This window comes from Thermobia domestica, chromosome 2, assembly GCF_964235325.1.
Source record: "Thermobia domestica chromosome 2, izTheDome1.hap1.1, whole genome shotgun sequence".
In the NCBI taxonomy this organism is placed as follows: Eukaryota; Metazoa; Arthropoda; class Insecta; order Zygentoma; family Lepismatidae; genus Thermobia; species Thermobia domestica.
Genome location: NC_137455.1, coordinates 22,188,326 through 22,201,762, shown reverse-complemented (window position 1 = coordinate 22,201,762; position 13,437 = coordinate 22,188,326).

The window sequence follows — 13,437 nt, the reverse complement described above, 5'->3', positions numbered from 1 at the left end:
TTTTTATAGATGTGTCGTAGAAATTACATTACACAGTATGCCGAGAACTGAAAAAAGTTGTAAAACAATGATCTAGCCATAATTCAGGCTACTGACGATGACTGAAATATTGTCATGCAGATCCTTGTTGCTGTTCTGACACTAAGATTTCTTGAATAGTTGGAAACATATCCTCTTCCATTGTTTACACTAAGTGACAAGGGAAAAACACGCTGCACAAGTTCAAAATACGTAGGCAAGTGGCCACTGGTAACTGTGAATATTAGCAGGTCTTCTCAGTGATATGACCGCGATTCTTGCGAACACACTACCGTTTATCTTCGACGTTGCACTTACAGGTACACCAGAGCGCTTGTTATTAAAAAGCGTATGCCAATCGAAGAAAATAAATAAAAAGAATAAATAATTGGGAAAGGGGCTCGGAATTGCCAGTAACTCATGTTAAAAGCCTGATATACTAAAACTAATACAAAATTTACTATTTTTCTTCAGCTTGTTTTTTATAAGTGAAATCAGATAATGAAATGTAACTTACCACAATAATAGATAATGTTGTTGTACAACAGAAAATATGAATCTGAAGAATTTTCAGTGTTGTCACCCATAGAAATTAGAATGCTACCAGAATAACATTACTCCAGAATCTAAGTTAAGGCAGCGGCTAGAGGAACGACCTGAACTGCATTTGATTACGTATCATGTTGTCTTGGAATCCTGTGAACTATTTTTTTAAATAATAGTTATATTTAGTTTGTAATAAACAAAATAGTTTTAACACACAGTTATTAAAATTAAATAATAATATTATTTAACAAGTAGTTCACAGAATACCGAAACAACATGACATGTAGTCAAATGCAGTTGAGTTCGTTCCTTTAGTCGCTGCCTTAACTTAGATTTTGTGGGAAATGTTATTCTGGCAACACTGTAATTTCTATGGATTACAACACAGAAAATTGTTCAGGTTCATATTTCCTGTTATAGAATAACCTTATTTATGATTGTGATAAGTTGCATTTCATTATCTCCTTTCAGTTATGAAAAACAAGCAAAAGCAAAAGTAAATTTTGTATTTTTGTACTATGTCAGGCGCTTAAACATGTCCTTCCAAATGTCGGAGTTCCTCGTGTGTATAAAATATTTTATCGACTTACGCGATATTCATTATTCTTCAGTGAATATTTTGCATGCACGGAGACTTTCCGCAATTCTGAATTTTCATTAAAAGTACTTTTATGAAACTATAACACTGTAAGAGGCTAAAGTGATGGTTATCATGGCAACAAGTGAAGTGACGTTTCATTTTTTCCGATCTATATTGATTCATATTCAATTTACATTATATAAAAGAAAGTTTCCTAAAATTTCTGTAGTATTTATAATAGTTTGTGATTTATCGCATTAATTAATGCTAAATAAAAATAATAAGTTTAGTGATTTAGTAAATAACTGAAAGACAAAATTATTTGAAGTATTTAGTGTTCAGTTCAGATACATTTTGTAAATCTTAAGAAATAATAATATTTTTTTATTCTTATTAAACAGAAAATGGGTATCCCTGTGGGACCTGTTATACTGGATGTATAGTGCTTGTTGCTAGTCAAGACATATATATATATATTTATAATTGCTTACTAGATGTTAATAGCTTTCAGCAGTTTTGTCACTATGAGGTTGAAATGGCTCAAAGATAACTTGAATTACTTGTGACTGACGAAGCGGAAAAATAAATCAATAAAATAAATAAAGTACAATGTGATGTTAGTAACAGGAAAATACATCTCTTTTTCAGTTTAGGTAGGTTTGGTTATGCGACACGCATGATTTGTTTTTTTTAAGGAGTCATAGTACGAGGGATGATCGAAAGAAAAGGATACAAAGTCTATTATGGCTTATGTGTGAGACATCTAATGATACAGGGCACTCAACACTGGTGCTCGACGTAATCACTGTTTCGTTTAGCCGCTTATCACAGCGGCAGATAAAGTTTTCTATACCATTTGCATAGAAATCCACGCCAGGCTCTCGTAGCTACCGTGAGACAGCGGTTTTGACACAATCACGTGCCAGATAATGGTGGCCAGCCATTTTTTATTTCAGAACAGGGAAAAGGTGAAAGTCACTGGGGCTAGGTCCAGGCTGTAGAAGAGGTGCTTTAGTTGTTCCAAGCGTAACATCAGTGTTTCAAGTACTGAATCTACCTCTGTGTCCAGGGTTGTCATTAACAGTATTAATTCGTCTTTCTTTCAAAGCACGACACCACTTCCTTACATGCTTCTTTGAAATTTAGCCCTCACCATACACCTTTACAATCTGCCTATGAAAATCACCAGCTGTAGTGTTTTCGGCCCACAGGAAGCGCATTACTGACCTTTTTTTTCTATTCTTGACCAATTTTCCAGACGAGTTTTCATTTTTCATGTCTGTTTGTCGCATGATCAGAATGCGAAGCCTTAAAAACCCAGAGTGACATGTTATTAATCTACAGATACATTTCCGTTAAGTTACAGTGAATAACAGAAGTTTCGTGCTTTGTAATCTTTTTTTCGATCATTCCTCGTATTTTACTCTTTGGAAAAATTTAAAAGAATGTATTTATTTTTTTTTCTCCTGTTTGATTAAACAAATATAGACATTTGTAAAAAAATAATATTTTCTCTGATTACTTTTATTTTATTTGTTAATTTCTGTTTTGATTTATTGGGATGTATTCACATCATATGCTGTTGCCGACAGCTATAGAAATCGATAACTCGATTTCGATGTTATTGATTTAAAAAAAAAATCCACATTGCACACGATCATACATAAGTGATGAATATATTTAATGTCAGTTAATTCTTTTGATAAAAAAATATTTTGAAAGAAAAATCCTTGTAAAAAAATTCTAAAATGTTTGAAGAGCAATATCAATGATAAATACTGTTACAAAATGTCTATTTTTAAAAAGAAAGCTTGATATATTTAATTTACGTTGAGATTTTCTTTTTAGTAGTATTGTTTATCAATCAAACAAATTTAATGTCTTCTTTGAAAATTAATCTTCCTTTTATTAATATTTTGAAAAATATTTGTATTTATATTGACAGAAAATTTTTGTCCATTTCTTTGTGAAAGAAAGAAAAAAATCTTGTTTTTCTATATAAGTTTAATGTTTTAGAAAAAAATACTATATTTCGATATGTATTTATGTAAATGAGTATGGAGAATACAAGTGCTATCATGTAATAATAATCTTGTGTAGTTATTGTTCAAATATTCTTTCTTTCCAATAAAAGGTAAGTCGAATTTTAACGTAACAAAAAAGGGGTTCACACTGATCTTGAAAGTCCGGAAAAATGCTTCAAAATATATCGGAAAGTCATGGAAATGTACTATATTTCACAGAAGAGTCGCGAGTTTTTTTCATTCTTTTAGCTGGTCCCAGAAATTATAAAGAACATCTTAAAAGAATAAAGACAGATTGAAAAAACATTATTAAAAAAAAAGAAAATTATATTTAGAAATAAAGAAGCTTGAGGAGCACGAAAAGTGTTTAAAAGAAGCCATGGAGAAACTAACTAACTTACTCTATGGCCTATGGGACCCGGAGATCCAATGCCACATTCACAAAAGCTCTCCACTGACTTCTATCCTCAGCCAACTGGGTCCAGTTTCTACTTCGTATTCCTATTTCTGCGAGATCCATCTTAATATTGTCCTCCCATCTGCGCCTAGGTCTTCCTAATGGTCGTTTTCTGATTGGATTTCCAGTTAAAACTTTGAAAGCGCTTTTACTTTCTTCCATTCTGGCTACATGACCTACCCAGCTGTGAGCCACCTAGACTTGACGACTGTAACAATGCTTGGTGAGCGGTATAAATTGTGCAATTCCTCGTTATGAAGTTTCTGCCGTCTTAGGAAAGATCTTTTCTCAAATACTTTCAGTCTGCGTTCTTCCCTCAGAATAAGCGACCATGTTTGGCAATCATACATCACAACAGGTATGCTTATCGTTTTATATATTTCAAACTTCAGATTCCTCGACAGAATTCGCAAGGACAAGAGATTTTGAACTGAATAATAACATGAAATCCCTGCTTTTCGTCGACATTTAATTTCTTCGTGAATATGATTTTGGTCTGTTAACATTGATCCTATTGTGTTTGAAAGTATCTAGGAAGGAAGAACAGCTTAAATTTAAAAAAAAAAAAAAAAAAAAAAAAGCTACAGAAGAAGAAAAGAAGCTACGTTTCTTTGGTTATAGATAATAGAAGAGATGGTTAAATTATGTTTTCAGAATGCCGACTGGTTACTATATATTTATCGTTTGCTATTAGTGGTTTATTGTATTCCAAAAACTGACTCGTATTAAGTATCTTTAGTAAGAAAGTAAGCTTATACTGTATTTAAAAAATAAAAGTGAGAGCGTTGGACGGCAATGGGTTGGTGGAATCCAGTTATATATACCTAATCATACCATAAACATTGTCCGAAAGTTTTAAGTAAATTGGTACAAAATGGTTAGAGATCCTAATAACATGAGTTACATGGATGTATTATGAACCGAAGTCAGGAACAATTATTCAAAGTGGCCACCATTAGTATGCAGACAGTGCTTAAGTTTTTAGCCCCCCTGCTGCATGCCTGTATAATAAAATCAGAAATTTTATTAGGCAGCAGCGGAGTTCTGGTTCTTTGTGCTTTATGTAAATCAAAGATGGTCATATAATACCTAGGTAGAAAAAAAATATTAATTTAATAAACAGAATAAAGACTACTGCTAATATTATACTTCTTAAGATCCAGCATAAAGAAATTGATTTGTGTCATTTCTTGTATTTATAAGTAATATCACCATTGTAGTTAGATTTTAGCACATTTTAACGAAACTATTTAATTCTAACTAAATACCAATACTTACCCATTTGATAACGTAGTTCTGACAATCCCATGAGTAACTGAGAATAATAACCAAAGCAATTTCTCTATTCTCATATTTAATTACTGTGCAAACTAACATAATCGAAGAGTGCATTTACGAAGGGGGGGGGGGGGATAACCGGAATCGTACTCCTGCGCATAATGTACTTGTAGTACGTGGTTGCGCCGCTAGGGCGCTGTGGGAAGACCTCTCCTGAGTCAGTATGTGAAGTGGCGTCAACTGACGACGACGCGTGTAGTTTCTCTAGGACAGTACCGTAACTAGAATTTTTCTCAGGGGGGGCCAATGAAGGGTCCAAGAAAATTTTGAGGGAGCCATCTCCAATGAATGAATTTTTTAAATATATATATATATATATATATATATATGTATGTGTGTGTTTTCATCTTTGTTGTTCATGATTTTATTCTTTTACGGTGAAAATGTATGAATTTACTACTTCAAACAACTAGAATACATTAATACAATTGATTTTCAATATAAGTAAGTAGTACTTTAATCGCTGCATTTAAAATGTGTGTGGCTGGTAGATTTAAGTGGAAGCAGAGAAATACACTTTTACGGGTCAAGAAAATAACTTAGAGGTTCTTGCCTCTACTTAAAGGAGGATCTTTCTATTCTTGTGGGCAGCAGCAAACTTATCAACAACTTCTTCAAGATCTAACGATTTAGCAATTTTCTTCAATATAAAGTAACCCTAAGTTTTTCAACCTATCATCAGTCATTGAATTGCCTATATATCTTTAATCTTCAAACATGAGAATGGCCTTTCACATGTAGCACTAGAAACTGATATAGTCGCAGAGATTATATCTAACTTGTTGGTTTCTAGGAATGCGTTTTTGTAGACGCAAAGGTCAACGAAATTCACCAAGGAATTAACTGTGGTTTTCTCTCGTCTTCATACAACTTAATTGTGTTTGGGAGGATTTTGAGTTTACATTTAAATATTTCCAGATCATTTTCATAATACTGGGCCATATGCTCCACAATGTTGTAATTTAGAAAGTTTTCACCTTTTGGATGTAGAGTGGTGATTGATCTAATGATTTTGCTACATGATCCAAAATGTTTTTCCGTCTCAGTGATTGCTTTATCAATAGTAGGCAGAAAAATGTCTCTTAGTATATTATCTTTAGAAAATTCATTTTCTGCCTCCAATGAAGGAAGAGATTAATCCAAAATGAATTTGTGATATTTTGATGGGGAATGTCTAATTCGTTTCCACGAGGAACCCCTATAGCCTATCTGTTTCCGGCTCTGGAATTTCAGGACCATTTTCTATGCATATCCACAAATATTCTTGATAAATTTGTTTGAATGTTGTTCGTTGAGAGTCATATTCTCCAGACCACATTTTAGACAGCGTTTCAACTAGTGAATCTACAAGAATCAAACCTTCCGACATGTCTGCATCTACTTAAAATAAGGCGAAGCTCAAAGTTACAGCATGGCAGCAGTAATATTAAATTTTACCCGAGAACATTCCATCTCGTATAGATGACATTTATTTCCCGGATGGAATGATGGAAGTAAATAAATATCACAAGTTCCAGATTTGGTTTAATACCGCATAATAATATAAATAGTTGTTTGGTAGATAAACTGTATTAATAATAATAATAATAATAATAATAATAATAATAAAGTAAAATGTGATGTACGAGGACAAAAGTGCTTACGAGACAAACGTCGCACAGAAACAGGAACTGAACTCTAACAGGACAGAGATTTGCCGTTCCATCCCAGTTTAAATTATAAGCCTTGCTCTTGAAGCTTAAGTTTCACTCTAAAGTAAACTGCCAATAATTATCATGTGTTCTTAATATTTCAGAAAAATGTCAAAATTTCACTCTCTAAAAAATGGTAGCCTAATCAGTGACGAAACTAGACATTTGGTGCCCAGGGCAAACTTCGCGATTAGTACCCCTTTCATCTACATCCACACCAATAAACACACATATTAGCTTGCTGGCGCCCGGGCAACTGCCCCGGTTTCAGGATCTTGTTTTGATCTGGCCGTAGTTCAATTACTTTTGGTTACTTTTAACCTTGAGCTCTAAAACTGAGTAATGAATGTGCCTTTACGTTATTAAAATGATGAAGTAAGCACTCTTTGAAGCAAAAAGAGGAAATATGTTTTTCTTTCCCTAATATCAAACAGTATTAAAACATACATTTAAATCAGGACTTCTTACAGCAAAAGAAGTATATGTAGTCCTTTTCTTTCTTTCGTTTGTTTACCTTCACTACTTTATAGAATTTGACGTGAATTCAAATACACAAACACTTCACACCCACACCGAATGGCCAAAGCTCAGCGGTAGAACATCAGTTTAAGATTCGGAAGATGGTGTGATTGATCCCTCGTGGATAAATATTTCAACTGAGGAGATTACCAAGATTCTTCCTCGGTGGCCCTATTGACTAATTTCCCTTATTTCTATCCTCTGAGTCTCAGATGTTTCAAAGCCTTAAAATAAATTCAAATGTAGTTGAAATAACGCTACTATCTTGTAGTCGATGTTAAATTAATATTGTTAGTTTTGAGATTATATTTGAAGGAAGGGCATTAATTAGTATATCCTGTTGAAAATCCATGTCACCACTGATTTACTGTTCTGCATAATTCCTACAATGTAATTTTCTCAGAAATGCTTAATGCTTAATTTTCTCAGAAATGCATATTTTGACGCAGAATTAATATAAATCTGTGATAAAAATTGGTATTCACTGACTGAACTTACTGAATGGAATATCTGTAGACCAGTCCCACAAACATCAGATAACAGGATGATACAAGCTGGTCATGGGTGTAACTACACTTTTACACAAAACAGCATTACTGCCGCGACCAAGTTGTATCATCTCAGTATCTTACCTGATGGTTAGTAATCAGGAGATTGTAGCACTGGCTCTGTGATAAATTTCGGAATTTCTCTAGTAGTAGCAGTTTTGGGATTAAGCTACAGTTAAAATAGTTTAAAAGAAAATACTTCTGAAAGATTTATTTATAAAGAATCACTGATTTTTGTTAGCTTCATTTCCCCAAACTTTAGTTAGTAGAATAGGTCCACCAAGGGCTGACTCTGTTTTCCTTGGAGATCGCTAGTATCGCTTATTAACATCGCAGCAGAAAGTTTCTACTTAGTTGCTACGGCCAAGAGCGTTAGGAAATTAGACGTACTAGAGACAAGACCAGAAGGTAGACGAGAAGAAGAACCAGTACCAGTAGTAAATAGTAGGTGTTGGTAGTATTCAGTATCTTAATTTTCTCGAGCTATTGGGATACGAACAGCAGAGAGAATGACAGAAATAATAAAAACTTCTGCTCTCTTGTTTTATTGTATATTAAACAAGACCTCTCGATATTATTTGATAATAATAATAATAATAATACCAAATTATTTAATGGATGCTATGCATTTGCTCTATGTCGCTATAATCGATGGAAATCAATTACTTAGTGTACGAAAACCTCTTTCGTCCAACACAAGTGTAATGTTTCACTGCAGTGCATGTTATTTGTAAGAAAGCATCTCTTATTTTAGTATGACTTTCAACATTGAAGCAAATCAGAATGCAGACCGATTTTATTTTTTTAATTTATTTTTTTTATTTTATTTTTTATTTTTATTTTATTTTATTTATTTTATTTTATTTTATTTTTTTTTTTGTCGAAAACAAAGAAGACAACCAGATAAGGGACAGAGGTTAAAAGGAACGTTTAGATGCTGAGGTCAATGCGTGCACCTTACAGATTTAGATAAATTAGATCTTGCTGTACTACAAACAAAAAGGAGCCTGAAGATTTTTGCTCGGAACACAGACTATTGCAACATACGATATTCTGCAATTGGTAACTTTGTTGTCGAGATATGTTTCGGTAGAAGTTTAACTTGCGGCCACTATTAACTCACCGTTTGTTGACCTATAGCAGTATCACTCTGTGTGTGGGGGCCGCTAGGGGACCAAGATTTTGAGCAAGGGGGCCTGGCCCCCCCAGGCCCACCCTTGGCTCCGCCACTGCTCTAGGAGTTCTGTCTCTGTCTCTGTGTGTGTGTGTTTGTTTGTTTGTTTGTTGCACTCGTGACACAAAGAAATGGCAGATTCCCAGGAACAACGTGCTGCTGTGAAGTTCTGTTTTTTTTTTTTTTTTTTTTTTTTTTTTACTTGGCGTCCTATTCGCCAGATTTGCCTCCTGCGGACTTCTTTCTGTTCCGTCGGATGAAAAGGGACTTGAAAGACATGCGTTTTGCTGATGTCGATGACGCTAGCAGGTATCAAAGTGCCCGAATTTGCTAGGTTCTTCCAACAAAGGAATGAACGTTTGGACAAGTGCATTAGTACTAATGAAAAGTACTTTGAGGGTGATTAAAGTTGTAGTTGAAAGAGTTTTATATATATACAGGGGTTGGACAAAAAATCTAAAACGTTTGCAAGAGTGTGAAAATCATACCTAATATGGTGTGGGGCCTCCTTTTGCGTCCAAAACAGTTTGGATCCGACATAGAATGGACATATACAGCTCCTAAATCGTGGTGTGTGGAATTTTGTACCATTGTTCCTCCAAAACATGCTCCAGTTCCTTAACGGATGCTGGTGGAGGGTAATGAGACCGAACACGCCATTCTAACTCAGACCACAATGGCTCAATGATGTTCAGATCTGGTGATTGTGGGACCCAGGGGAGGTGTGATAGCTCCTGGTCATGCTCCTCAAACCATGATTTCACCGTTTTTGCAGTATGACAGGGTGCCAAATCATCTTGGTAGATGCCATCACCATCAGGGAACAATATTTGGGCCATGGGTAGAACCTGGTCCCCCAAAATGGCCTCATACGCCTTAGCATTCATTATTCCATGCAGGGACATGCGGAAAACCACGATATCACTGCCCATACTGTAACAGATCCACCCCCATGCTTTACAGTTGGGAGCAGACAGTCTGTATCATAGGCCTGCGACGGTGTTCTCCATACGTAAACACGACCGGTTGTTGAAAACAAGGTGAAGGTCGATTCATCGGACCACATTACGTGTTTCCACTGCTCATGAGCCCACGCCTTGTGATCCTTGCACCACTGGATACGGCTCTTCGCATTTACTGCTGTGACCAGGGGTTTGGCGATAGCGGCTCTATCATGAATTTTCATTTTATGAAGTTCCCGCCGCACTGTTTTCGATGAAACCAGGTTCTGTAGGCCGGAATTGAGTTCAGACGTAATTTTCATTCCAGTGGTGGTCTTTTTAGCTGCTGCAATTCATTTTAATGCCCTCCGGTCCCTATCTGACAGGATTGTCTTTCGACCACTGTTGTGCTTTGCAGACGTCGTTTGCCCATGCATTGTGTATGCCCTCGTGACATTGGACACAGTGCCTTTCGATACCCCCACAATGTTCGCCACTGTTGCCACTGAAGGTTCAATCAGATGGACACCAACGATCATGCCTCTTTGGAAGTCTGTCAGATCACCCATTTTACCGCACCACTTTCACACCACGACACTCACAGGTGAACTGGTTGCTGCTGAGGGAAGAGGAAGGTCCACATGACACATTGGAAACAAAAAAAAAAAAAAAAAAAGATCAGCAACCGCAACACGCGTTGTACAGTGGAGGGCCAAACTTATGTGCCCTGTATGAAGTGTTTTTAGTTTTTTTGTCTATATATATAAATTACATTTTTCTCAGGAAATTCTGGTTATTTTTGAGTCCTTCCTCGTATTTATCTAATATATACATGGAGTATTTTCATTAGGAAAGTTCTTGCCATTTGTACCATTTCCATTCTTCATAATGAAATAACTAACTTCGAAATCGGCCTTGACCGCAATCCTTCTGATCGTGTAATTAACAATAGTTTTAGTAAGTTGCAGTACTAGGTAAGGTGTATTTATTTCGTACTTTTCCTTAAAATATGTTCACCAGAAGTTCAAAGTAATGGCGCCATGTGATTTAGTGTAATTATTTTCACATGTAAAATTAAAACGTTTCTTTAATTAATTAAGGAAAGAATATTTTGGGGGGTTTATTGTTCAGTGTCTCTGGAACATAATTCATGTAAGCCATAAAATATCGTGAAGAGTAAATACTTCGATTTGAATGCGTGTAATCATCATAAGTTTCACAGGTCACGTCTATGGAATTGAAAAGTACGAAATAAAGGAATTATACATTTATTCTGCCAGTTTTCAGTTTACCAATCGTCTGTAATTAAAGAAAATGCTGGCGAATGCAAAATTCATATAGTTTCTCTACTTTAACCATTAATTATAGACAGTGGCGTATATAAGGGGGGCTTCCGGACTTAAGCCCCCCAAAGTTGTATTTTTTATATTAAAGTAAATGAAATATCTTGCAGAATTTTCACATTTCCAAGAACAAAGTTAGCCAAGCTCCCCGAAACAAAATTGTAAATACGCCACTGATTATAGATGACTAGTAAATTGAAAATGAGTGAAGTGTGATGCTTCTCATGTTAATTGAATTCTTCACATTTCATTCTAAATCATGACCTATTTTGACCAAAATTGATAATGAAGATAACTGTTTAGGTAGATGGTGTATCAAATCTAGTTGGCATCGGTTAAGGCCAAAAGGCAAAACTGACAAATGTCAGTATAATTCTAGAAGTAACTTTTAAATCTACTTCATCTGTAGTGCGTAAAGATTTTGAGGTTGAGTTGTACACGCAAAGTTGAGGTACTGTTGCTGACAGGGCCTAAAATTCAACGAAATCACAGCTCCACACTGGTAAAAATTTTATATAGTATAGAAAAACTAGTTTAGCCAGCATTTGTTTAGACATATAATCAGTGTTCTGTCCAGTACATCATGTTTACCTGCGACCAAAAAAATATTATTATTATTATTATTATTATTATTATTATTATTATTATTAATTATTATTATTATTATTTAGGAAAATTTTGGCATCCAGAGCAAACAAAATTAAAGGCACATTAGGATACATATTTAATTGTATTGTACAGTGCGTCCCACAAGCTTTCGAACCCGAAAAAAAAAACGTTATAATTTCCGAACAAATATACATAGGAAAATGAAATTCAGAATACACGTACCTTGTTTCATGCTGAATACATGACCGTCACAGCAGGTGCTGAAAGTGTCCTCCCTGGACGTCAAGACATGTTTGTACACGGCGTTCCATATTGTGAAAATTCCGATGTAGAGTCTCCGGTGTGATCTCATGATTCGCATTCTCAATGTTGTTTCGCAACTCTTGCAGTGATCGTGGGTTGTTTCTGTAGACAACCTTTAAGAAACCCCATAAGAAGAAATCAGGTGGTGCAAATCCGGGGATCTTGGCGGCCACAATCCTTTGGAGATTATCCTGTCACCAAAAAGGACTCAATTTCTGCCATGGCCACGTTGGAAGTATGGCATGTTGCTCCGTCTTGTTGGAAATAACCGCGACGCAGTTCTTGATCGTCCAGCTGATTCACAAATTCACTGAAGATGTGTAAGTAAACTTGTGTGTTTACTGTATCTTCAAAGAAGATGGGTCCAATGATACGCTGTCGGGAAATTGCACACCAAACTCCCACCTTCAAGGGATGAAGTGGAATCTAGTGGTACACATGCAGATTTTCGGCGCCCACACCCGAGTATTCTGCAAGTTCACATAACCGGAGAGATGGAACCAAGCTTCATGTGTGAACCAAGTATCGTCTAGGATTCCTGGATTGTCATGCAACAAAGCTTGCAACCAATGACGATACATCACATGCTTTTCCCAATCTGTAGTCTTCAACTCCTGGACGACTGTAACGCGATATGGAAACAGCTTGGCTCTTTCGGCGGCTCTTTGCACAGTTGACTTTGACATCCCTACCTCTTGTGATAATCGACGCAGGCTCTTCTTAGGGGACTGCAAAAGACGTTGCCGCACATTCTGTACTGTCTCCTCGGACATCCGTGGACGCGCGCCTCCATGTCCCGTAAGCAACGTTCCTGTTGTTTCGAACTTGTTCACCAAATGATGTATTGATGATTTCGATGGTCCTTTACGACATCCAAATTCACGGCAAAATTCACGTTGAACGGTCTGATATGAACACGCGTTCCTGTACGGTGTACAGAACCATCCTCGTGATGCAGCGACTTGAGTCACACTAACGCACTCGCACGACGCCAAGAAGCACTTCCCCTGGCGCCACCTATCGTCTTTGGTTTGACGTGTGCGCTTCTGTTCAACCCTTTCTCGTGTTTAGCATGAAACAAGGTACGTGTATTGTGAATTTCATTTTCTTATGTACATTTGTTTGGAAATTATAACGTTTTTTTCGGGTTCGAAAGCTAGTGGGACGCACTGTATTAAACTATAAAATACAGGAACCAAACCGGTAAGAAAAATAGTCACCCATAAGTCACTTTTAAATAGTAACACATAGTGTTGTAAATAGAAAAAAAAAACCGTTCGTATTTTTTCAGAAATGTACGTTTTTTTTTAGAAAAAAAACATTGCTTCTCGTTTTTTTTCTAAATT